At 40.9% G+C, this 26,445-nt stretch overlaps 1 protein-coding gene, 1 long non-coding RNA gene and 1 other non-coding gene across 4 annotated transcripts in view; all 3 read right to left on the reverse strand.

The window, feature by feature from the left end:
* The window catches only part of LOC146500237 (SH3 domain-binding protein 4), a 48,670-nt gene extending 32,893 nt beyond the window's left edge, over window positions 1–15,777 (reverse strand). For both annotated transcript variants that reach the window (XM_085135536.1, XM_085135538.1), the window contains exon 1: window positions 15,618–15,777. The gene's annotated coding sequence lies outside the window, so the exon portion shown is untranslated. The remainder of the gene's footprint in view (window positions 1–15,617) is intronic.
* LOC146500233 (uncharacterized) overlaps window positions 1–26,445 on the reverse strand; it is a 262,037-nt gene that overhangs the window by 161,022 nt on the left and 74,570 nt on the right. The gene's annotated exons all lie outside the window — the stretch shown is intronic.
* LOC146500238 (U6 spliceosomal RNA) lies at window positions 3,172–3,273 on the reverse strand. Its single transcript, XR_014870025.1, has one exon. It is a non-coding gene; the product is annotated as a U6 spliceosomal RNA (small nuclear RNA).

The raw sequence follows: 26,445 nt of genomic DNA on the forward strand, positions 1-26,445 counted from the left end.
CCGTCATTCTCCAACCTCTGCTCTCATTTCCTGTCAGGGCAGTGAGGTGGTCAATTTAGGCAGGCAGCAGGAACGGCAGATAGTTGACCCTGCTGAGGCGCCTTAAGCCGATTTCCACACTTCAGTTCACTGCAGCGGCCGTGGGAGAACATCTCAGCTTGAAGAAAAAGTCAAGTCACTCAGCCTTTCCTTCACGGTCCCTGCAGAGGAAGTGCTCTGCAAAGCTGTCAACCGTGCCACTCCTTTTATTCAGCCGTTCACTTCCTGTAGGGTGGATGTCCCTCAGGAAAATGCTGGTGCCAACTGGTTTTTATTACAGATTCACAGGGAAATCACAAAGAGCCTTTGAACAGCTTATAAGGCACAGTGGGCATCTTCATTATAGAAAACCCCAGTTTAGAAATAATGTGCTCTCCCTGTGGCTCTTAGTTATGAAATGTTTTGTTTTTCCCAGACTCTCTAACTTTAATGTCGGTATGAGGTTTGTAGCATACAGAAATGTTATTAAACCTATAAAAAAAACAAAAAAAACACGACAACTTTTTTAGTGTCAGCATCCATTTCCTGCACAGCAGTTGGGGTGGAGTTATCACATGCTGTTAAGCAAGCGTCTGTACTGCAATATAAACTAATTTCAATCCCGGTACAGTTTGCCTTTATAAATGACCATGCCAGTATGCTAATTATGCATATGTGTAATTTTAAATTAGTTTCCTAGATTAGTAGAGCTGTCAGAAATGACAAAGAAATGCAGCAAGTGTTAATGATAACAGTCGAATCAACCACTGGAGGACAGGTACATTAACTAATATCAACTCCAACACTGCCTGTTTCACTTGGAAACATATAAGTTGGTTCCAAAGGCACCTTCACGTTCACTAGCAACAAAATATCTGCTCCAAAACCATGACAACGAGTGCGTGAGTGACTTTATGAGTGGACTCAGCCTTAAGTAGGCTGATGTTTGTTAATTAGCACTAAATGTTAAGCAGACCCAAGGCTAAAGAGACAGGGCTGATTATTGCTTCGATGTTTACTGTCATAAAATATGAATATTTCAGAACGTCTGGGTGCACATATTTACAAGTACCACCGGTAACAGGATCTTCTGTGTTGGGTTTTAAAATCCCAACACCAGCCTGTGCGCGGTGAGCTAATTAAACACGACTTCGCCTTGGGCACAAAGCCTGCTAATAAATTAAACATATGACAGATTGTGATTTTACATTAATGGCACATTTATTTTATTTTTCAAGTACAAAACCGTAGGAAATTATTTTTCTGGCCCCAAGTTTTTGGGTGGATTTGAACAGTTGCCAATCAATTCATATTACAGATAAAATGTCCCATTGGACTGGTGAAATGTCTGTGTTGTGTACTACTCTGTGACTCTTTAATTCCAGCTTCATAAAACAAATCAAATCCGGTTTTGCTGTTACTAACAGTGAGATTGGATTTAGCATTTTGAATATACTTGGATCACAGATTGTGGCTTGAAACAGACCCTGCCTTCCTGCTTGCTCATCATTTTTTTGCTTTTATGCTGTTACTTTAAAAAGGAGAGTACACCATTTGTAAAGAACAGGACTGCAGTGGATAGCCACTAATGATGCTTTGGGCTATAAAACCACCTACTGTACAAGGTTAAAGATGTTTTCCTCACAGCAATAAAAGCAGCCCGATGACCAAATGACAGGCCTCATATTGACCATCAGCGTAGTCTGGGCCTCTGCTGTGATTTTAAGGGCGACTGCTCCTTAGCAGGAAGTGGCTGAGGAGGAAATGCCTTTGTGATGAGAGGCGGCCAGATCTCTGCTTACTCTCCCTGCCTGTTGCATTTCCTTCAAAGAGCCGCCTTCAATCCATTGATAGCATCTGCTCACTTGCAATCATAGATCCTCAGGACACACCAACAAAGAAGATGGCAGAAAAAATGGCATCATATTATGGTTTCCCTAACACCAAGCTTTTTCTTATTTCGAAATGTTAACAAAACATTCTTGTATAAGTTACTTTCTGACTAAAGACGGACTGAACAGAAACAACAGTGACTCCACCATTGTGTCACATTTAAACCCACTAACACGCACAGCCATCTGAGTGTGTCTCCAGCAAGGGAGGATGAGGCGGCTGACGAGCGCTGGCTGTTAAACAAGCTCTCAGACCTTGAATTAACTTGTGAATTCAGGAGATAATGAGAGAAACCCAGCTGCTGTGTTTGCAGGCAGCAGCCCTGCGAGAGATGCAAGAACACAAACACTCTCATACTGAGTCAACACTGCCGAGGCCTTGAGTGTGCGGAAACAAAGCTCCGGTATTTCATGTCCCGCAGCGAGGCAGAGCTCTGGCGCAGGGTATACACAACTGTCAGGGAGACCTGTGTCTGTGCATCTGGAGAGTCGTGCTTCGCTGTCAAAACTACACCTTAAAAATATTCAAGCTAGGTACTGGAAAATAATTGCAAAAAAAAAAAGGGGGGGGGGGGCTGAAAAGCGATAAATAGAGTGGAGGACATGGGATGCTCTGGTATGGAGTTAACGCCAGTGTTTGCCACCATGGGACATCATACACACACGACAATAAAAAGCAGAGAGTCAAACAACAACTCAACCCTAATTTGTGGCGATTGCATTGGTTGTGTCTCAAGACACTCATGACATCACTATAGCCCATTTATGCTGGCATTTGAAGGCATGAATGACTCATCGAAACAGGAGGCAAAGAAATCGAGTTTGTTTCTCTGAGATTTTCTCCAGAAAAGTCTCCAGAAAAGTGAGCATACAAAACCAGAACCAGTGAGAGATGCTCATTAATCCCAAGAAAAAAGAAAGGGCATCTTGGTGGTTCCAGCTGAAATAAACACTGTGTAGCTCTCGATCAACACAGAAGCTAAGAAGCGTTGTCCATTGAGTCGAATGTTGAATGGTGAGTGATGAAAAACATTTCCTTAACAGAAAAGGGAAAATAATAATAATAATACTTTCTCTCTGCATTTAACCCATTAACTCAGTTAAGCAGTGGGCAGCCACTAATCAGGCACCCGGGGAGCAGTGTGTAGGGACAGTACCTTGCTCAGGGGTACCTCAGAGTAGCCATTCGGTGGATTCGAACCCCCAACCTTCTCATCATGGGGCCACCATGCTACCTACAGAGCTATCCCTGCCAACAAAAAAAAATGAGGAACGCTTCACAAATTTGTGTGCCATCCTTGCACAGGGGCCATGCTAATCTTCTCTGTATCGTACGAATAAGGACACGTGCTACTGAAGTAACATGTGTCCTTATTTTTTGTCCTTATTTTTAACACAGTTTCACTCAAGTACAGAGTTCTTTGTAGATATGTTATAATTTCCATATTCTCTGAAGAAGAGAAAAAAGAAAAATATGTGTGACATTGTTCACAAGTGGCAATAGATAGTAGCCACAAGGTGATAAAATGTCCAGGCAACCAACCATCAACCATTAAAACACGATTAAATTCACTCTGAATGAAAACAAATGCAGTTGTCAAATAAATGAAAGAGTAATTCTAAATAGAAAATAGAAACAAGTAAAAAAAGAAGGACAGTTGTTACAAAAAAATGTTCTCTAATGATTGGCGACCTGTGCAATTAACATTTTACACCTCAATGACAGGCTAAAGTTGCAGACATGGGAAGGCCCAAAACAAGAGAAAACACCCAGATAGGTGCGGACACCTAGGACAGATGTTTGTTCATGTACAACTTTTTAGTCCATTATGTGTCACCGTTGCATTGGTACCTTTCAGAGTAGTAGTAAAAAAGTAAATGACCACTAGAATTTACATCACACCAAGAAATCTGCTTAAAGATACAGTAATAACACTAGTGTAAGCAGTGCTCTATATAGGTAGGGATGGGTCCTGACATAAACGGTAGTAACCGGACCGAAAAGCAGCGCACATTTCGGTGCTTTATTTCTGTGCTTTTTTTTCCTGTGATGTCATACACTTTGGATTCTAGCCAATCATTTTACCTTTCCAAGGATAGTAGACGGGCCCAGGTACGTACGTTCTTTTAGAGCAGAGCTATAGATTAAAAATGCCCAAGGCGAAGCGGTCAAAAGTCTGGCTGTACTTCACAGCAAAATATGCAAACTCAGCAGCCTGCAACAAGTGCTTTAAGGTGATACTGTGCAAAGGAGGTAACACCTCGAATCTGATGAAACACCTGGCAATGCATAGCGTTTTTTTAAAAGCCGAGAAATGCACCGTATTTGATAGCTTGCTGCAAGACCTCACACCGAGCGCATCTACTGTGGGTGTGGTGCCTTTTATCGGACCCGGAGTTAGCAACATCCCCCAAGAACCCGAAGAGGAGAGTCCTGGCCGTAGCCCTGCCAGTGTAGCAGAAATGATGACGGATGATGATGGCAGCAGCAGCCGTTCTTCTCTGGGTGAGTAGCTTAATGTTGTTCGTGTGTAATTTACGTTGAGTAGGCTAACCACGTTATTAAATTAATGCATGTAAGGTGAACTAGCAAACACCGTCGTAGCTACATGCGGCTGTCTTCTTGTTTGATGGCAGATACTCCCTGGCCAAAAGGCTAAAATGACCAAAGAAAAAGTGGAAAACAGCTAAATATGAGAGGTTTTTGGACAAAGTTTGTGTTTATTCCATTGTTTAAGCATTGCTTCCAGCCAAGAATGATACCATATATGCCCTATAGCTGCAGAAAAGGCTAACATTGTTATCTTTTTACAAAAAAACAGCTAAACATGAAAGGTTTTTGGATAAATGGCGTGCTGTGGGGAAAAGCCTGTTCTAAGGTTTATTTTTTAGCACCTGGCGGCTCTTTTTAGCTTCTCGTCCGTAAACACTCTGCATACTATTCCACGTGATTCAGTTTATTTTGAAAAATCTCAACAGGCTCTTCGGCTTTATTGTGAAAGGTTTATGTGGAAAATAAACAAGCGGACGGTGGAGCCACACGATGGTTTTACCGTCGTTGCTGCTAACGACAATGCATAAAAACAATGGCTTGTCAGTCCGTAGCGTGGTTATATAAAATATAAGAGAAAGAGAGAACTTTACGGAATTCTACAGTGACTATGAAAACGATGAAAAAATATTGCCAGAAACAGTTTATTTTACAACACCACGAAACAAACGATAGCATAATATGACGCAATAGACTTTTTTCATATCGTCATCCAATATATATTGTTGTATCGAACAGCCCTACTGCTATCTATAGCAATAGTTATAGAAAAAAAATGAATGTATGCTGAAAAGGAGAATAAGGAAAGCCTGAGCAACAAGGAAAAAGAAGGGGTGAAGTTAAAGCATTGAAAAGAGGAAATAAGTTATGTTCCATTGCAGTAATGTTCATTAGCAGATACTGCACAAGCCGACAGTAAACAGTCTGCTTTTGTTTTATTCATTATTCAAAGGCATCAGACACCACAGAGGAAAAACCATGATGATTCTGGCTCCTGATGTGAAAATTGCTGGTATCTAATTTGCCTACGGATTTTCAGGTGGAGCAGAAGTGGAAACGGAAATGGAAATACCTGACATTCACTTGTTTTAGTTTAAATTTGTATACGCAATTCCTGGAACCAGGAATTGACCAAATTACTAGTAAATAAATAGCTGTTAATGGATTTCCTGTTAACCAACGGCTTAATGATCTAATCAGCACTCAGACTTTAGAACCAACCCTGGTTCAGACCTCTCATTTTGCCGATGCTCCACCACTCCACCAGGTTGAAAGAAATTCAGCCTGGCAGTTTTCTTTCAATCTTGCTGATTAACAGACAAACTGCAGTAAAGCGCTTGTCTGGAAACAGTTTTAGCTATCACCTAAAAACCAAAGAAGGAATCTGCTCAACTCATTGAGCCTGCACTGAGTTATGTGTCTCATACCATCATTACTCTTGTTTTATGAACTCTATTAGTTATTTCTGTTTTTTGACTAACAGAACTCTCCAAGCCAGAACTCCTGATTGCCTTAGGGCCTGAAGTCCACGTGTCTGATTTTAGAAAAACCCGCATGAATGCCGAGGACAAAATTTCAGTGCACTTATTCTTTTACACTCAGACACAGACTGTGCTGGCTCACAGACTCTCCTTAGAGTACTGCGATGATGACCAGGGGCAATAAACCGTGCATGTTTGAATATTTTGACTCCAAACTCCTCTGTCTCTGGCAGTCCCGGGTGCATTCTCTTAAATACATATTTACGGATAAAGATTAGTTGTAGATACCAGTTCAGTTTTCTTCTGACACCACAAAAGTATTCTGTGTGATGTGTCACTGCTGCAGCAGATGCCTCCATCATCCAGTCTTTCACTTCACTATATAAACACACCAAGGTGGAATGGAGCTGCAGGAAAGAAAAGTATGGAGGAATGCGAGGAATGCCAAGCTTCAAATGAAATCATGCACTATTCTAGTGAAGGAGGAGGGAGGAAAAGAGGAAAATGTATTCTTCTGACGACAAAGACGAGGTTAGAGATCACGCTTTAACTGTCACTCTCTGCCTTTACCAGCAAATTCACTGGGCTGTTTTCAGTGTTACCAGTCTTGTCACGATCCTGAATACAATGGCAGCACACACACAGACACAAACCCATATACCCTAGCCCCAACACCCCCCCACACACACACATTTCATTCCCTTTTGCTTTCTTTAACAAGTCCACAGACTGAAGCCAATGATATGCAAGCTGTGAAGCTTGAATCTATATTACACATCCTAAAAATCACACCGATGGACACGTCAAACAGTCCATCAGTCCACCATGATCGTTTATTAGTTTGGTCATGTTTCCCACTCACAGTATTAATTGATGATACTGAACAGATCGATCACAATACTTGCAGGCTGCGACAGTTACATTCTACACTGTAGGTTGTGTTATAGGGTTTCATAGGGGGTTGTGGTTATGATGGAGCTAAAGTGTAGATTTCCCACTTATTCCATGGTCCCTGGAGAGGTGATACAATGACAAGGAAACTTGCTATTTTCTAACTCTGTTAACTGGCCAGACTGTGTAAAACAGCTAACAAAAACAGCAGGCTAAGGTAATACAATAACTAATGTTATGGATGTAGCTTAAAAATAGTTGTAAAAGTGCATGTTAAATAAAAAGTGCTGCTTAGCTGTAGCAGCGGGTCAACGTGTAAACTGCAAAATGGGTGGCTATTAGAATTTCCTTTAACTAAAAAGGAATTCAACCAAAATATTGCAAATACTGAATGGTAATTTCTATTTTTTACAGTATTTGTACTATAAATACAAACAGTATAAATACTAAATGTATATCTGGTCATTTGATATTAAAAGATATATATGCGTAAATACAATATATACACATATAAATGAAAACAATTGGTGGTCACGATGAGGGACAGTGGCATGCCCTCATTAAGAGGTGTTTCTGACCATCAAGCCCACCTCACAAGTGTCCCTGCTGGTCTGCAAGTGTATATCGGGAGGAAAAGAGGACCAGGTGAGGGACATACCAGGGAAGCTCTGCCATAGGGCCACAGGTCTCTGGTCACTAAATCGCTGCTAGTCAATTCTTGTGTGAAGTCCCATTAAGCCAACAGCAAATGTTTATTGTGAAAAACATTTGTTCATGTTATCGCCTACAAAAAAGAACAGTTTCCAAAACTTTTACAGTCTTAATAACCACTCAGGAAGGCTAGAAAATCAACAAGCCACACAGAATTTGTCACTCTAATGAGGCCCAATTAGCATCTCATCAGACAAAGTACTGTGTAATCTAAACAGATTTACAGGGTGTTTTAGATCTCTGTACACTCGCCATGTACTTCACATGTTGTTGAAATCCTGTCAGAAATGTCACACTCCTCTCAGAACTAACACAAACGTCTGACCATCAGACAGTGCCATCCTTGGAGTCACCTCTAATGTGCTGCAGTTCTGAATACAAAACAATGTTGCAGGGACACTAATGTTCACACAGACTGTCATACAGCACGGTTTAAAAACCTTGAAGCAAATCAATCTGATAAACACTGCGTTTCCTTCTTGATAACAGGTGGCGATGACTCGCGTGCAGCAGTGGAACACTCACTCTAAGCGCCAGCTGATGCTGAGCGTGAAAAGAGGGGAGGTAGTTAGGAAAAGACCGAGCTCCAGTATGACTCACCCCTGATATAAAGGCTGGCTTCAGTCCCTGACAAGTAAAGCTGATGATGGTGGCGCTGTGCTGCTGGGTGGGGGACGGAGGTGAGGACCAGCTGCCTGTCTGATGCCAACAGCAGCAGTGCCCATGCTGTCATAACTCATGCTGTAATCAGCTGGAACTGAGCTAGAGCGACACCAGGACGCGCACGTTCACCCCTGGAGGGGAGAGGGAAGGAGGGGAGGGGTGGGGGTGACGCTTATCTGGAATCACATGTATTCATTCACACAATGAAGTCCGTTCAAGTCCAGCTGAAACACAAGACCGGGCCTCCAAGTGACAGAAAGATGAAGTAAGTTTTGCTCCGGGTGAAATGTCCAGAGCAAACATACAGACCTATAAACGACATTGAGCCACGTTAACCTCAGTCACGCACCACAAATCAAATTTACACTGCAATCAGCCATATGACTGTTGGTGTATCTGCAGTGTGTGGCTCACAGAAATGTCTGAGACAAGGAAGGGTAGCCTGGAATGAAATAATAATACACGTGGTATGGTTTCGGATTCAGAAGCTGCTGTAGAGGATACTGTTTACTTAGTTTTGTGTAAGCCGCACACTTCAAATACATTACAGAAATATTTAGAGTTTTTCAGTAATGTCCTTTTTAATTCATAGATTTGTTTTCTATCTCTCAAACTTCTGGTAATATTCTAAATGTCTCTTTTTATACTTAAATATTGTGCATGCATATCTTATTTCTCTGTGTAACAGACCTCCACTATCATCCAAAAACTATTAAAAATACATTAGTGAGCCATAATGTTGCACTGGGTGACAAGTTCATTAATTACGATAAACACACACACACACATACACACAGAGTAGTTATTTTGACTTAATCACACATGCCCCATCGTGTTGTCACAAAGATGCATTAATCCCTCACTCAAAATAGTCCCCAGTGAAATGGTACATATTCTCATCAGAGCAACAAACATCATTTGGCTTTATATATTTATAAAGGCTTTATATTGTGCTCTGAGAAATGTGTATAAGGGGAAGGTGGTAAGCTTGGAGTGGAAAGTTACAGACAGGGCAGTGTAGTCAGTGACTATTTAAAGATGGACTGACACGCTGTTGGATTCTGTGCTTTCATTGTACTTGTTAACTATGGAGGGGAAAAAAAAGAAAACTTCAAACCTTGTAGCAGTCTGAACAATTCAATTCAATTTTATTTATATAGCACCAAATCACAACAACAGCTGCCTCAAAGCACTTTATTTTGTAACATAAAGAGCCTACAATAATACAGAGAAACCCATAACAATGAAACAATCCACTGTGAGCAACCACTTTGGCGACTGTGGGAAAGAAAAAAACCCTTTTAGCAGGAAGAAACCTCCAGCAGATCCCAGCTCAGGGAGGGGCATCTGCCCCAATGAACACTGTCTCATAAACTAACAGCAGTCCTAAAAAAACTCCATATTTTTGGGCTATTTTTGTTTTAATGCAATATGTAATGCACTTGTAAATACACCATGCACCAGCACGCATCTGCTCTATCTATCATTAGCTTACAGCTTTAAGTGTTTAAGGTATGTGCTAACTAAAAATAAAGACAAGATGATAGTTTATTAAATTTTAATGAAATTTGCAGATTGTTTCGTTGGAGTTTAATAAACTCAGCCGTCTGCTCCTTGCTATCTAAAATATAACAGGATACCGGAAGATATTCTCGAGCATCTCACACTTCTGATAATCAGTTGTCTGCTTGACGTTTATTCAGCTGTGTAAAAACTATAACTTTAATCTCAGCCAAACCGATTTACTCAGGAACAAATAAAATACTGTAAAAATCCAAACAATAACATTTTGAAGTTATCTAAGTGACTTAGGGCGATCGTGGTTCAAGAGTTGGCAGGTCATCTTGTAATCGGAAGGTTGCCAGTTCGAGCCCCAGCTCAGACAGTCTCGGTCATTGTGTCCTTTGGCAAGACACTTCACCTACCGCCTACTGGTGTTGGCCAGAGGGGCCGATGGCGCGATATGGCAGCCTCGCTTCTGTCAGTCTGCCCCAGGGCAGCTGTGGCTACAACTGTAGCTTGCCTCCACCAGTGTGTGAATGTGAGAGTGAATGAATAGTGGAATTGTACAGCGCTTTGAGGTTCTCGAAAAACGCTATATAAATGCAATCCATTATTATTATTATTACTTATATATCATGTTTAACCTGAGTAGGGAAAGACGGCTGTGGGTTTGAAAACGATTCCGGTGTCCGGTGTTCTCACCGGCTCTAGTGAACCTTGAAGCTATCGAGCTGGTGGATAACAGACGTCTCCGAAAACGTCGGAGCGCTTTTGAAAATATGTGGTGTCTTGATAAACCGAGCAGATATTTGAAGTTTACACAGCTACATTCTCATCTGAAAATATGTTAAACGTTTATTTTGTGGCCCAGAAAGAATAATAAGAGTAATATTAAAACTAGGGCTGGGTATCGTCACTGATTTCTAGAATTGATTCAATTCCGATTCACAGGGTCCCGAATCGATTCGATCCACGATTCGATTTAATTCGATTCGATTCACTTTGATTTGAATCTGGGAAATTTTGACAGTCAGAAATATTATAATTCAGATCAGTACATTTACATATTTTTGTATCTATAAAAAGGAAGCTGACACACCAAGACTTTATCAAAGGTGTAAGCGTCACAGCAGAGGCCTTTGTGTCAAAGTAGCTGAAGATAAAACACAGAAAAACATGAAGGTGATTTTCCTGTTCTGGGATTTTATAAAAATTTTCTGCAGTAGATCAAAAACGAAAGAAAACCATTAATCAACACATAAACATTACCTCTGAAGTTACAGCGGTTTTATTAGAGACAAGGCTGAGCGTTTTGCATTTTGCATAATTTTAAAAAGTTTAAATTTGTTCAGTATTGAACGGCAGAAATTAGGTTTTATTTTCGGAAGTATATAAAACGGAGAAAAAAAACGTCGGCCGACAGCGCTGTAAACAACGGTAGACTTGTGCGTAACAAGCAAGCGAATAATGAAGAAAACAGTACAGAGAGAGAGAGGGAGAGAGAGCGCGCGAGAGAGCGAGCATGCGAGAGAGAGCTGTGCATCGTGGTCGAAGCAAAACAATAAAAGTCAGAGTGAATTCATGACGTTGTTTATGTGAAGCCTAGTTTGGATCTTCTTTTGCTGCTGGTTCGGTCAATATTGTTTGGAGAGAAATAAAACTAACAGCTTTAGAATCAGCGCAGAAAGGGCGTGAACACAAAGCGCGGACCGCCGACAGATCAGAATCAGCGCGCTGTCGGCTTTCAGCCCCGACTGTGAGAAAGGCAACATCTCACTGATTCTGATCCGCGGTTGGGCTGTGTGTTTAAGTCTTTGTGCAGAATCCGTGTTCCTGCTCTCATTTACTGTCTTAGCTGTTTGGTGGTTGTTGAGATTTTGTGAGATTTCACCAGAGATTCTAGCATTTCGGGCAAAATAAATTTATATTAAAAAATCGATTCAGGATTTTAATGAATCGATTTTACGTTATCCAAGCCAGAATCGATTTTAATCGATAAATCGATTATAAAAACCCACCCCTAATTAAAACTAACTATCTGCCGCCATTGTTAGAAACTGAGCAGGGCCACGCTATGAATTCTGGGATAGGTTGGGCTACGAAGGACACAGGAAATGAAGGGCGCATTTGTCGGTCGCATTTGTCTTTGAATTTGGACAGTCTTCGTCGTGTCGCTGTAACGTAATCAGCCTACAAATGCGGGCACAGGAGGATGCGGTTCCTGAATTTGGACACAGCTACGACACCAGACACAGCTTCTTCTTCGAGGTTTAACGGCAGCTGGCATCCTTGTACATGCAGTGCTGCCATCTTCTGTTTCAGCCGTTATTACACTCTTAAATCCTACTACTTATTCCTGCGTCTTTTGGGATCTTACAAAGCTTCAAACAACGCGTTGACTATTAAATTAGTCGTCTGCGATTTTAATAGTCGACGTAATCGTGACTAGTCGACTAATGGTCAGCAAAAAAAAATTTCTGGCACAACTTCACCTGCTTCCAAGGTGCATGGAGAGGATAAAAGAATTCACAAAGCAGGAACTCCAGCAACACCTGATGAAGGCCACAAGCCGAAACGCTTTGGTCTATTATTAAAGTTGTTCATCTTTCCTCAAGTGTTGCTGGAGTTCCTCCTTTGTGTAGTCGACTAATGGTGGCAGCCCTACATGTAAATAAACTTACCCTCTTCCCTTCCTTACACAGAGAACATTACAGCAGGAGACAGGAGGCAACTGGCTTTAAAATCCATGTACCAGCAGCTCTAAAGCTCACCGATTAACCAAATATGTAAAAAAGAAAACAAGCTTTAGTAACAGAGCTATTCTGCGGACTTCTTTTAATCTGTTGATCTTTTCATGCTCTATTTTTATATCAACTTATCAGCAGGTATGACGCTCAAAGCAACAGAGCTGTGAATGAAATTTGACTATATTTTCATGATGTCAAAAGATGACAAGGAAATCACACTCAGAGTAAAACCCAGTTTGCGCTTTGAGACGTGACGTACAAGTGATTACAAAAGAACATTAGAAAGACTGCTCTGAAGTGTTATTTAAATCCAAAGTGGGCGTTAATTCATTTGTAGCGGTTTTTCAACCCAGTAAAAGAATCATCTGATTTCATTTGAAACATGACTCACTGACAAAAAAACCCAAAAAAAAACAGCCTTCCTATTGACAAAAAGGAAAAAGCACTAAAGATGCAAAAAAAAGAGAGTGATTCTACAAAGTGGCATTTGTTAAGAACGTCAAGGAGCCACCACCGGCACACCACACAGACAAAGTGACTCTGGAAACGTAAACAGCTGATCGGACTCTCAGCACAGAGAAGTAAATAGCACACTGTGCCACATCAACCCATTACACGCCAGGTGTGCTTAAACAATCAGCTCAGAGAGCTCAATATTTACACACGCAGTGCATTTATATATGTGCACATCACACACCATGCCACCTTATATGCTCTCATATACTGTGTATACACGGAGAAAATGACAAAAACAAAAATAATTCTCTACAGAGACTTTTGGGATGCATATTTGCCAAAGTTTAATTATTTTATTAACTATTAAAGTATGAGCTAGTAAACTGTAGTTGCTTATTTTTTAGCGCTGAATCTATTTTTCATGTAATTGTCTAAGCTGTCAGAAACAGATCTCTTATTTTTGTGACAATTAAGTCAGTTCAGCTGTCTTGAGTGAGTGATGATCAGTCTGGCTTGCAAATACGTGTTCACTGTCAGCTGACATTTGGCAGTCATTTATTTTAAATATTATTGGGAGTAAACAACTCTTAAATCTGCAGTTAAGATTCATGTCTGTCTGAAACAGTTTGTTATAGCTTTCTTCAAATGTCCTTAAACCCAACTCTCTTCTGATTGGCTGCCCTTCATGAATCGAAAGTTTGAACAGCGGGTGGGTGGGGCTTATGTGCTTACAGCCAAAGCTGTGTGCCTGATGTGTCCCAAACAACTTTCACTAATACTATACAGATTCGAGATCAGAAAAAGCTAGCATGCTGTTTTTGTTGGCATATTAAATTATCTCAAGATTCTTTACATATTTCTCAAGATTAAGATTAGGCTACTTTTACCTGGGGAGGTAAAGGCTGGGTTCCAGATAACAAATGCCCCAATGTAGCAAAGAGATCATAAAATATGTGTAAAGTTAGCAATTATTCTACCAGTTATGATCACAAAGTCACCTGTGATGCTAAATAACTTAAGCTAACCCTGGACTCCCCGAGAAGCATTTTATTCGAACTGCATTTTTGAAAGAACAAGATGACTCCCAAATAGCTTAGAAGTGATGCTCAACAAGTGTCGACACATTTTATTTAAGATGATCGGAAATAATGATGACCACAAAAAATGAGTTTACGCTAGTCAGGGCTGAGGACCATCATAGAGACGTATAGAGAACTAAAACAACCACAGCCCATGGCCCGGCCGGCAATTAAAAAGGCACTTTCATATTGTTTTTACTTTTAATACCCAGAAACTACACCCATCCTTTATGCTGTACATATATGAATGAACTCCAGTTATTTTCTGTTTTGTTATTACTGCTGTAATACTTCAGTCAAACTGTTTTTACTTGTGTATGATCCACTGCAGGATAGACTTGCATTACTGTATAAATAAAGTACTTTATGAAACACACAAGTGGGGAATTCAGCGCTATGTTATCTAAATTCTGTTGGAATTCAGATAACATAACTCTGCTTTTCAACTAATGTTTTTGTGGGTTGTTCCTTTTTGTTCCATTGGACATCAGACTGAGATTTGCACAGGACATATTTTGCCTGTATGTGTCCTAGAACCTACTAGCTTCACTAGATGCAGATAACAAAAGGGTGACAACATCGAGCAAGTATCTAGAAACTGCCACAGCTTTAAAACCTGTACAAATGAATCCTACTGGTGATGAGCTTTTCTTAAACGCAGCATTTTTACATTTTATACAACAAAATTATACAAACAAAAGAGTTTCTAATGACCCATGGGAGCTCTAGAGTGGGGCTAGTGCTAGGACTGCATTACAGTCAAATGTGTTCTGTGGTGATGGGGTGGATTTTTCTCCCCTTGGGCCAGTGAAAATTAAGGGGGCCAGTAAAGCTCTGATCTACTGTCTAGGTGGTGAGTAGGTGGAGGAATGATACGTGGGGCACGTTTAGGGTAGTGGAGGTCAGGGACGCTAATGCAGGAGCAAGGGTGATGACCCAGTGTGCATTGTGTGAAAGCTCTGACCCAGAAAACTGCAGCTTGTAGTTATTGTGAGGATGATGATCGTGGTGGAGGTGCTGGTGTCAAATCTTCAGTCGCAATCAGTGTTGTGGTTAATGTGTTGTCATGGAAACCAGTGTGACCCCCCACTACCACTACCCACAGTACACGCACCCACAGCCCTATTTGAGCTAGGAACTAAACATTAGCATACAGTGAGACTATCAGGTTGTAACACTGCTACAGCTCACTATCCGACAGTTATTACAGCTTACCGAGGCTTTAGCTGTGTTTCAGACGGATTTTACACTTGAAGAAGAGTCACGCATGACTTTTAGCAGCGCAAACGAGGCAAAAGAACCGCTACATGAACGGCGGAAAGACCCGTTACTGTAGTTATTAGGCAGGTATGATAGAGTTGCACTCACGGAGAGGAAACAGCGAGAACAAGCCAAATAAAGCCGTGTAACTGTTTAAGTGAGAACATTTGGGAATTAAAACGCAGCTAGAAAGTGCCGTTTTCTCCCCTAACAGCCTAAATGTAAGCACCACTCTCCACATAAAAAAAGAAGAAAAAGTTGCTGCTTTTAAACTGCCGCCCTCAGGTAGAGTATCATTGCCTCTTAAAAAAACATTTCTAACTGACGCGGAGGCAAATGAAGACGAAAGAAAGATGGAAGCTTACCTGGCGGGGGAGTATTAATATTGTTTTGTCCCATGAAGAAAAGCGGTTAGAAAAGCCGAGCAGGCGCCCTTTCCGTCGAGCTCTCCCGGTGGCGGCGCTGGATGTGTATGTGCGGTTACACCGAGGACTCCTGGAGGAAAGCAGCCGAGCTCCGGCTGATGTCACCCGGACAGGGAGGGGCCTCACCGGGAGACATTTCCATAAGGACATGATGTCACGATGTTGCTGCTTCAAATGACTCTTCTAGAGCAGCAAGAAGCAACAATGACATCTACAGCCACATTCAGCATTTAGTGTTAAAGTCAATAAACGGCTAAGCCCAAGTGCTTTTTTAACTATTGTTAAAAAACTGATGTGACTGTTGTTGTGTCACTTTATGCTTTTATCTTCATGTCTGATTATGGCTGCAATGATACATCATGACCAGGGAATATTTTACATATCTAAGAATTATGTGATATTCACATTGTGACTAATATACTCTTCTGTCTGTGATATTTCAGAGTATTACTGTTCAGCAACAGCATTGAATTTGATTTCTTGCTGTGCTGAATTTAAAACTGTGCCCAGAAAAAATGTTTGATTTATACACAGGTGTTTATTTTTTTCTGCTTAAGTGTTTGGCCAGTTTTTTACAAAGTGCTGTTGCCAAAACATCCTAAATGAAAAACGAAAAGCTGCATCTCTAGATGTGGATGCCAACCACAAAAGCTTCTAAGCCAGTTAGAGTTGAAGGATCACTATTAAATCCAAAGTTGCACTGAGGATTTTTGGGACAACTTCTCTCAGTTTGGGTCACAAACATTCCCTTTTACATCACAGACACTGTTTTTCTTTTTTCCCTAGTTTGATGTGCTTTGCTGCTGTGACAACAAGTGCCTCAGTTTTATCTCTTAGGTGTGATCTCTGCTGCCTCTCTGCATAGCTTTGCCTCTCTTCTTTGCAGTATTGTCTTTCTCTGCAACATCCAAAACAAACAAAAACAAAACAGATTCCCGTTAAAGACAGCACAATCAAATTTATGCAACAGTTTCTGATAATGTATCAATACACTTATTAGTTACAGTATTCAGATGAGTTTTGGCGTTCACACAATCGATATGGCGAAAAAAGAAGCTGTGTTAGCATTATAACTAAGGCTTTGACTTCCTGTTTACTTTCTTTCAATTCAGTGTGTGTCCAGCCACACATAAATAGATTGTATTAAACCAGATTGTAACATGCAATCTGATAATAAATAAAGCAAACAAGGATTTGTGTATTGAAAGCAAAAGTACAGTGGCTTGCAAAAGTATTCGGCCCCCTTGAACTTTTCCACATTTGTCACATTACAGCCACAAACATGAATCAATTTTATTGGAATTCCACGTGAAAGACCAACACAAAGTGGTGAACACGTGAGAAGTGGAACGAGAATCATACATGATTCCAAACATTTTTTTACAAATAAATAACTGCAAAGTGGTGTGTGCGTAATTATTCAGCCCCCCGAGTCAATACTTTGTAGAACCACCTTTTGCTGCAATTACAGCTGCCAGTCTTTTAGGGTTTGTCTCTACCAGCTTTGCACATCTAGAGACTAAAATCCTTGCACATTCTTCTTTGCTGTTCACAAACGCTGTCCATCTAATCTGACTGAGCTGTTTTGCAGTTTTCAGATCTTGCCACAGATTCTCAATTGGATTTAGATCTGGACTTTGACTGGGCCATTCTAACACATGGATATGTTGTGTTTTAAACCATTCCATTGTTGCCCTGGCTTTATGTTTAGGGTCGTTGTCCTGCTGGAAGGTGAACCTCCGCCCCAGTCTCAAGTCTTTTGCAGACTCCAAGAGGTTTTCTTCCAAGATTGCCCTGTATTTGGCTCCATCCATCTTCCCATCAACTCTGACCAGCTTCCCTGTCCCTGCTGAAGAGAAGCGCCCCCAGAGCATGATGCTGCCACCACCATATTTGACAGTGGGGATGGTGTGTACAGAGTGATGTGCAGTGTTAGTTTTCCGCCACACATAGTGTTTTGCATTTTGGCCAAAAAGTTCCATTTTGGTCTCATCTGACCAGAGCACCTTCTTCCACATGTTTGCCGTGTCCCCCACATGGCATGTGGCAAACTGCAAACAGGACTTCTTATGGTTTTCTGTTAACGATGGCTTTCTTCTTGCCACTCTTCCATAAAGGCCAACTTTGTGCAGTGCACGACTAATAGTTGTCCTATGGACAGATTCCCCCACCTGAGCTGTAGATCTCTGCAGCTCGTCCAGAGTCACCATGGGCCTCTTGGCTGCATTTCTGATCAGCGCTCTCCTTGTTCGGCCTGTGAGTTTAGGTGGACTGCCTTGTCTTGGTAGGTTTACAATTGTGCCATACTCCTCCCATATCTGAATGATCACTTGAACAGTGCTCCGTGGGATGTTCAAGGCTTGGGAAATCTTTCTGTAGCCTAAGCCTGCTTTAAATTTCTCAATAACTTTATCCCTGACCTGTCTGGTGTGTTCTTTGGACTTCATGGTGTTGTTGCTCCCAATATTCTCTTTGACAATCTCTGAGACCGTCACAGAGCAGCTGTATTTGTACTGACATTAGATTACATACAGGTGCTCTCTATTTAGTCATTAGCACTCATCAGGCAATGTCTATGGGCAACTGACTGCACTCAGACCAAAGGGGGCTGAATAATTACGCACACCCCACTTTGCAGTTATTTATTTGTAAATAATGTTTGGAATCATGTATGATTTTCGTTCCACTTCTCACGTGTACACCACTTTGTGTTGGTCTTTCACATGAAATTCCAATAAAATTGATTCATGTTTGTGGCTGTAATGTGACAAAATGTGGAAAAGTTCAAGGGGGCCGAATACTTTTGCAAGCCAATGTAAGAGGAAGCTGGAGATCCACCCATGTGTGATCTGGCCTCTTTCTCTCCTATTCTCTCTATCCATCCCTCCTCCTCACTTGCATGTTCTTTACTATTATTGCCTTGAGGAGACTGTTGTTGTGATTGGAATTGAATTGACCTAATTTGAATTCCTCTTTGTGCTTTTGCCAAAAGGCAAGCAAAGTATAAGCTAGACTCAAACAAGACTCAAACTCATCACCTATAACCTATTCAGAGGTTTAAATTAATTCAGATTAATTAAAAAGATTAGAAAAAAATTATATGCATCTAAACGTGATAGCAGCAATTAATTTTTGTTCTTTAACTCTGTCAGGGACCTGGATCTGAGCAACCCAGGGTCACTGAGCACTTATGGACTTGTATCGCATTATATGTATTTTTGCTGCTCTGTGCTGCTGACCCTGTTGTCCACACTTGTGTGTATATAGGCAGGTGTGTGTGCTTGTGTGGGTGCGGCTGTGACAGGCACCTTCAGGCCTGGTGGGTGTGGCCCTGCCAGGTGGTTGGCCACACCTGAAGATCATCACACACCACAGCTGATCAAGCCTCATCGGATGAGCTACTTAGGAATGCAGTGGAGCTCTCGCCGACGCTGGATCATTATGTGACTACCCGTCAGTGTTTTCAACATATCAGTAAGTGCAATCCTGCCGCAGTTGGAAAGTGTCTAACGTTATTTCCCAGAAGGAGCCTGGAAACGAAAGGGCAGCAAGCACGGGGTGCATGGACACTTGGAAACAAGGACACAGGGCATGGACACTAGGAGGAAGACACGGCATGGGAGTCTGGGGCGCACGGGGATTTATTGTTGTGTATTATTTACGTCACTGTAAATAAACGTACTGCTTGCATTGAAGAGTCCTGCATTTGGGTGCTCCTTTCCCTCATCCCCATGGGCTGCCAGCACAGCTGTGACAAATTCACCGTCCATAATTCCACTCAAATATGATTTTCAATAATCATTTTAAGTAGGACGCAACTAAAATATATATACAGACTAGCGGTCAAATGTTTTAGAAACCCCCAATTTTCCCAGTTATTTATTGCAATGGAAGTCATTTAAGTCCAATGAATAGCTTGAAATGGTAAAAAGGTAAATGGTGAACTGCCAGAGGTTAAAAAAGGGTAAGGTTACCTAAAACAGAAAAATAACGTACATTTCAGAATGAACAAGAAGGCCTTTCTCAGGGACCACAAAAGGGGTTAACAATTTAAAACTGTTCTGCAGCAATGGAGGTTGATCAAGCCTTGAAAACTGGTGCTGCTAATTCCTACAGGTGTTCCAGCTTTTCTGGACTACTTACAACCCCCGCTGTCTGCATAAAAGCAGTGTTGTAACACACTGTGGTACCATACAGTTGTGAGCATCAGTTGAACAGTATTGTACTGCAGAAAGTAGTGGGTTGCCACAAAAATGGTGAGAAAAGGGCAATTAACAATGGAAGAAAGACAGATCATCATGACACTTAAAAACGTAGGTCAAGGTGTTAGTGAGTACAGTTTCCTTCACTATATCACAAGGCGCAAACGCGCCTTTTGTCCTTTTGGAGCAAACGCTGACAGGAAGAGGTTTGGCAGGTCCAAAGCCACAACTGAATCAGAGGTCAAGTTTCTGAGAGTTAACAACTTGCCTGATAGGCGGCTCACAGGACAACAGCTTCAATCACTGCTTAATAGTGGTCTTAGTAAGAAAGTCTAAGCTTCGACTGTAAAGAGAAGACTTCGAGCTGCAGGTTTGACAGGACTAGTTGCAGCAAGAAAGTCATTACTAAGACATCAGAATAAGACAAAAAGGCCTGCCCGGAACATGAAACACCACCATTGGACTACTGAAGACTAGTATTATGGACTGATGAATCAAAATTTGAAATCTTTGGTTCAGGATCTTTTTACACAGTTGAGTAGGCGAAAGGATGGTTCCAGAGTGTGTACCATCAACTGTCAAACATGGAGGAAAGTGTGGTGGTCTTTGTCTGTTTTACTGGATCCGGGATCAGTGACTTGTACAGAGTGAGAGGCACCCTGAACCAAAATGGCTACCACAGCATTCTGCAGCGCCATGGAACACCCTCTAGTATGCGCCTAGTTGGTCAGGGGTTCATCCTACAGCAGGATAATGACCTAAAACACAAGTCCCAACTACATCAGGAAAAAAGAACAAGATGGTAAGATTGAAAACATGGAATGGCCAGCACAGATTCAAATAAAATCAAAAGTTGATCAGTCCCATGGTTTAAAAACTTATTGGCATCATGTTTCGTACAGTGTGCCAGTCCACAGATCACACACACAGTCTAGACTGTAAGGTGCACTGCAGCTTGTAGCTTAAGTTCAATTGCATTGCTTTCACATTGTGCATTAGAGGTGAACTGTTCTTCTCCCAGTACAAGAAATCTAAATTAACCAACTCTTGTTAAAATTCAAAGTGAAGATTTTACTAGAGCACTTCCCCCAATAAAAAGTGTCTGTCGGTGGTTTTAAGGAGCCACTTGGTGTCATTTGTCAGCCCAGGAGGTTTCCACCTGGCTAAAGCAAGAAAATAGGAAAAATGTCAACATCCGTCTGTTTTTGGTAGTGGTGGACAGCTTTTTGGGACATAACTGCCACCTTCTAGATTAGAATGTAAATCAGATTCCTCTCTGTTCCATAAAAAAAAAAAAACATCAAGCAACAGGAATGTGAAGAACTCAACAAAATTGGAGGGGACAAAAAAATATCACCATCTATGACTTGAATTGACATAATGCACAAAACAGACAAGCCTGATTGTTAGCCATATACTGTAGTACCATCACATTGTACAGAATTGTAAGGAAGTCTGACATTGACACTAAGTACAGATACAGATTCCAAAAGCCTGAAAGAATAATTTATGATTGGAGGAGAAAAGGTGAGAAATCTTTACTTTAACTTCGACAGAGGTTTCTGTCTGGACCAACAGCAGACCAACACTGCCATCCCTAAAATAGTGCTATTATTATTATGCTTTAAAAAATAACTTATTTATTGTCATATACGTTTTTCAATTAATGCGATTAAAGACAAAGTGGAAATGTAAGGCTCCTGTCTGCAATATATCAAAGTCTGGGTTCCTATCTGTTGCCACATCCTGACAAACGCAGGCAGCTAAAGCATGCCTATGAAAGTAGATTACATTACACTCAGCGCGATAGAGCTGACAGCTGATCTACATAATCGCTAACAACACCTAACAAATTGTGCTATGTTTCACAGACCTGAAAATAAGCAGACTTCTATCTCTGCAAACACACAAACAGCTTCACTATGAGTGAGCAGCAAGAGTCAAACTGAAAAAATCCCTTTTATTATGTTCAGTGGTAGAACTGAAAAAACGCATTAGCTTTTATTATATACAGAACTTGCTGTGCAAAAGTTTTGGGCACGTTGGATGTTTAAATTCATAGCCGTTACTAATAACATAGAGGAGGTGTCTGATCATTTATTCATTTTATATTGCAAAGTGCACTTAGGTGAAGTAGTGCACTTTCAAAGATACAGGGTGCAATATAACTATTTATTTTCTGATTATTGCAAGTTTGGTTACAAGACCTGTTTGAGGTTTATCCATACACTCATTTATCCTGAACCACATGGCACAATATGAGTTTTATCTTGTGGTATGTAGAGGTAGCTATCCTCGGTCTAAACTTAATACCAAAAGTAAGGAAAACTGTGTTTGGTGGTTTATTTCTTTGTTGTAACAGTGCTTCTTGGCAATAAATCTCATACTGTTGGAAAGAGTGTTTGTTTCCTCTTGGTTTCACATTTGTACGAAAATGCACTTGGGCTTGAGTAGCAGAGTTGAGTATCGGGGTTGTGCAAATGTAAAACTTCCCAAATCTTCTCTGCCAAAATGAGCTGAGTGTTAAAGCAGATCAAGAGAAGTTTGCGTTTAAAAATAAATCCCACAGTTAGTCCTTTCATTTTAACTGAGCACAGAAAATGAGGCTGTGGCAACACTTGAGCAGCAGTCATTGTACAGGTTTGTTAATGTCCACCCGGTCACCATGGCTCCATTTAGGGTTAGGGGTCTTAAACGTCTGGAGTCTGACTCTTACTAAGAGATGAACGTTAAACTAAGTAAGTCATTTATCCCAGTCATCACAAGCAAATTAATCTGCGGTTCACCAGAGTGCAGCACAGCTCAGCTCCTACTCTCCATGAGATGTTAATTCCAGCTGTCGCTCTAGAAGAAATGCTGGAAGTAGCTGAACAAAAGAAGGAAAACCAACCTCTGAGCAACTATTGACACGTAACAAACTTTGTTTACCTCCACTTCCCACCAAACCTGAATTAGAGCTCATTTCCTAACTTGTGTCTGCTGTTCGAATGGTGTCACCAATAGAGATTGTTAAGCCGTCCTTCGGCTTCTTGACAAACTGCAACATCCGTTTGTATTTACTCTTGGCTTCATGTGGGTCAGCTTTCGTCCAGGAAATGAACACTGGGCTGATGGATGGATATGAAAGAGTTGCAGCTCCACATTCCCATCCTGTCTCATTACACTGGGCTGTGTAGCCCTACCATATGGCACCTGACTTTAGAGAGTTGTTATTATATTGTTGTGAGATGAAGAGTGCTTTTCTTTTTCTTGCCATTTATAATTATTTCCTCTATGTCCCTTCCAGGGCTCTGTGGTTTTCTTCAGTCCCTGTCCAGGAAGAAGATTTTGCCTCTGGCTCACCAGCTCTTCACCTGTCAGAACAGTTTCCTGCACAGTAAATAGGGCGCAGCAAAGAGGACTTCCTTTATGTGAAATTTACTCTATCAGAGAATTCAGTTTAACTTTTTAGCTGTAAAGTCAAAAAGTAATCTGCCATCTACATCTAATGTTGAAGGCACCTTGTTGTACGTAAGACTGCAATTTTTTTTCTGACTATAAAGGAGAAATTCTTCTCTTCAGCTCAATTAGAAAAAAATGACTCTGAAATACTAATATCAGCTGATGTGATGGTAGCATTGGGTTTAAATTCTCACACTAAGTTAAGAGACAAACTAGCACAGCTGTAGGACAGACAGGAGTGCAAGTACATACTCTGGATCAAAGCAGTGATTCCTGTGAGGAAAAACTTAGACTGTAATAACCCTGCAGTTGGGAGGCTGTGTAAAAACTTTAATTGAGACAGGACTCCACAGATGAACTTCTCATCACAGCGGCAAGTACAGCCGGCATGTCTGCATGAAAGGGAACGTTCTGAAAACAGCATCAAATATTTAACGAATCATCTTTGAGCCATCAGTCGTGCTGTTGTCGGGTAAAGGAAGTGTAAACACACTCTGAGACTCCCGTTCACTCACAGCGTGGGTGAAGAACAGGCCTAAAGACTCTTTTTTTTCCTCTAAAGATCCGATTAATGTTTGGATTGAAGTCGACCACTCACTGTTGTCAAAACAGAAAGTCTGACTAATTATTAATGTTTGTATTTTTGACAAATTAAGAAAAAAACACCAGCAGATTAGGCTCGAATTTACGAGTCTCTTATTGGGATGACCGACACGAAGAGTCAGGCTGATTTTTATAGAGAGTGTCTCACTTTACCAGTTTTGTTCTGTTGTCACCTATGATCATAAGATCTGGGTAGACACAGAAAGAAAGAGCAACACGTGGATGACCTACATACATTTTTGTTATGTTTCTCTAATTTTGCATCTGTACACTAACACAGGAGATCAGTCATTTACCTGGCAGGCAACATGGCGGCTCGAACGCTAAAAAGTTTGGTCATACTTTACGAGAATGGATGACAACAGGGCAACTTGCAGTACTTGCAAGTAGATATTTTGTTTAAGGGAGGAAACACTACAAATATGCAAAAGCATTTGCTCACAAAACACACGATGACCTTAAATGAATGTCGTGTTTTTAATTCTCCTCCGGACTCGTGAATCTCAACCCAGCAGCAGCGGTAACGTTTGCACGTCCTCTCCCGTTAATGCGGCAGGTAAATAATCAACTAACAGTGCATATTATGTTAGCGCGATCTGCCTTATTACAAAACCTGCCATTACTGTGCATTTAGATGACCATGATGAGAGAGACAGACAGAGTCTGGCTCAGATGCTGGCAGTTCTCGCTGCAGTCTACCGGTAGCGTCTCCTTTCAGGCCAGGATAGACGAATGTCACCGAGCAGTGACTCAGTTTGTGGTAAAAGGTTTGCACCCATTTGCCACAGCAGATGATTTTCAGTAAGTGAATGTGTTTAATTGTAGGCAGGGACATTACTGGATAATCTTGTGTAATTGCTACAGAATAATTTATGTTATACTTTGTTATTGCTACAGAAGAATATTTATTTTATTATTTTACATTTACAATTTTTTTTCCTGGGGACCCTGTGACACCCCATTGAAGAGCCGTAGGCTGTGGATCTATTAAGATCTCACTGTTGGGTTTGTAAGGCCATGTTACGCCTAAATTTCTATCTTGTTCAAAGAGAAGATAAAAAACAAAGTTCTAAGCTAATCGACCTTAGTGTTCTTCTTTTTTAAAAAGAATCGATAAGAGAATCGATAAGAGAATCGATAAGAGAATCGATAAAGTATCGAATCGTTAAACAGAATCGAAAATGGAATCAGAATCGTGAAAATCTTACCAATACCCATCCAGTCAGAGGCTCAAAATTAATTGGTGAAACTAACTAAAAAAAGAAAATTGGACTGTTTTTGATACTTGGATGAAGAGGTGGTCGGACCACCATTGAAGAATATCTCATTTCTTTTCCTTTTGAAACCCTTGGCCTGGTTTTGCAGTATGCTTTGGGTCATTATGCAGAGAGTACAGACCTTTACACTGCTGAATCCTGCTACTTCTGTCAGCAGTCACATCATCTATAAACACTAGTGGCTTGGTTCCACCGAGCCATACATAATACTGCCTGCGATATAATCATGAACCCTTTCTCTCCTTCTCCGCACTTTTCTTTTCCCGTCTGGTACAAGTTCATCTTTATTTCATCAGCCCAACTGTGCAGGCTGTGTTAGATGTTTCCTGGTACAACCTATTCAGGCCTTTCTGGGCTTGAGTGTAACCTTTTGTTTGGACCTTGTTGCATTCGTGAAGACATCTCTTGATTGTAGACCTTGAAAAGGATGTGCGCACCTACACAAGATTGTCGTTCAACTGAAATAATTCATTTCAAGCTTTAGTTGTCGTCTGTGAGCTGGTCAGTGCATTCATTCTTTTTAACAAAGTATCAGACTATTGATTTGGTCGCTTCTAAAGTTTTCCTGTCTGATAGGTTTATTCTGGTCTTTCAGTATTACGGCGCTCTCCTTCACTTGCACTGACATCTCTTATTGAGAGCTCCAGTGAACAACTACCAACAAATACAACTTAATGATTCACTTGGAATCAGCTCCAGATCTTTGAATTGCTTAATTTGCCATAAAATAATGAGCGGGCAGGCCCTACTTTTGAGCCTCTGACAGTGGGGGCTATGTATAAAAATGTGGGTATTTCATAAAAAATAAAAAGTGCTTTTGTTAATCCCTTTGAATTAAAACTGATCATCTGCAATCACATCCTGCATGCTGGTTAAAAATCCTTTGTGTTGGTGTGCAGAGGCAAAAATTATTATTAAAAAATGTCATTTTACAAATAAATAAAAAAAGCTTATGGACCTACCTGTAGGTAAATTCTTCTCCTGATCCACTGTTGGTTTGCAGTAGTATAATGGCTACTTATGCAAATATAAATACTGACAACAGTCATTCTTCAATAACAAAGTTAAAACACCTTCTTTGGGTCACCTTTGGTGAAAACAGCGATTTAATTACTCGTTGTCTCGTTATCCAATGTGTGCAATGAAAACTGAAAAAGCATAATGCAAGCTGGAAACAGACACAGTGTGCTTTCAGAGACAAAAGCTGCGAAAGAAAACAAGCTGCTTGGATGCAAAGTCCTCTTT

This window comes from Neolamprologus multifasciatus, chromosome 16 (genome assembly GCF_963576455.1).
Source record: "Neolamprologus multifasciatus chromosome 16, fNeoMul1.2, whole genome shotgun sequence".
NCBI lineage: Eukaryota > Metazoa > Chordata > Actinopteri > Cichliformes > Cichlidae > Neolamprologus > Neolamprologus multifasciatus.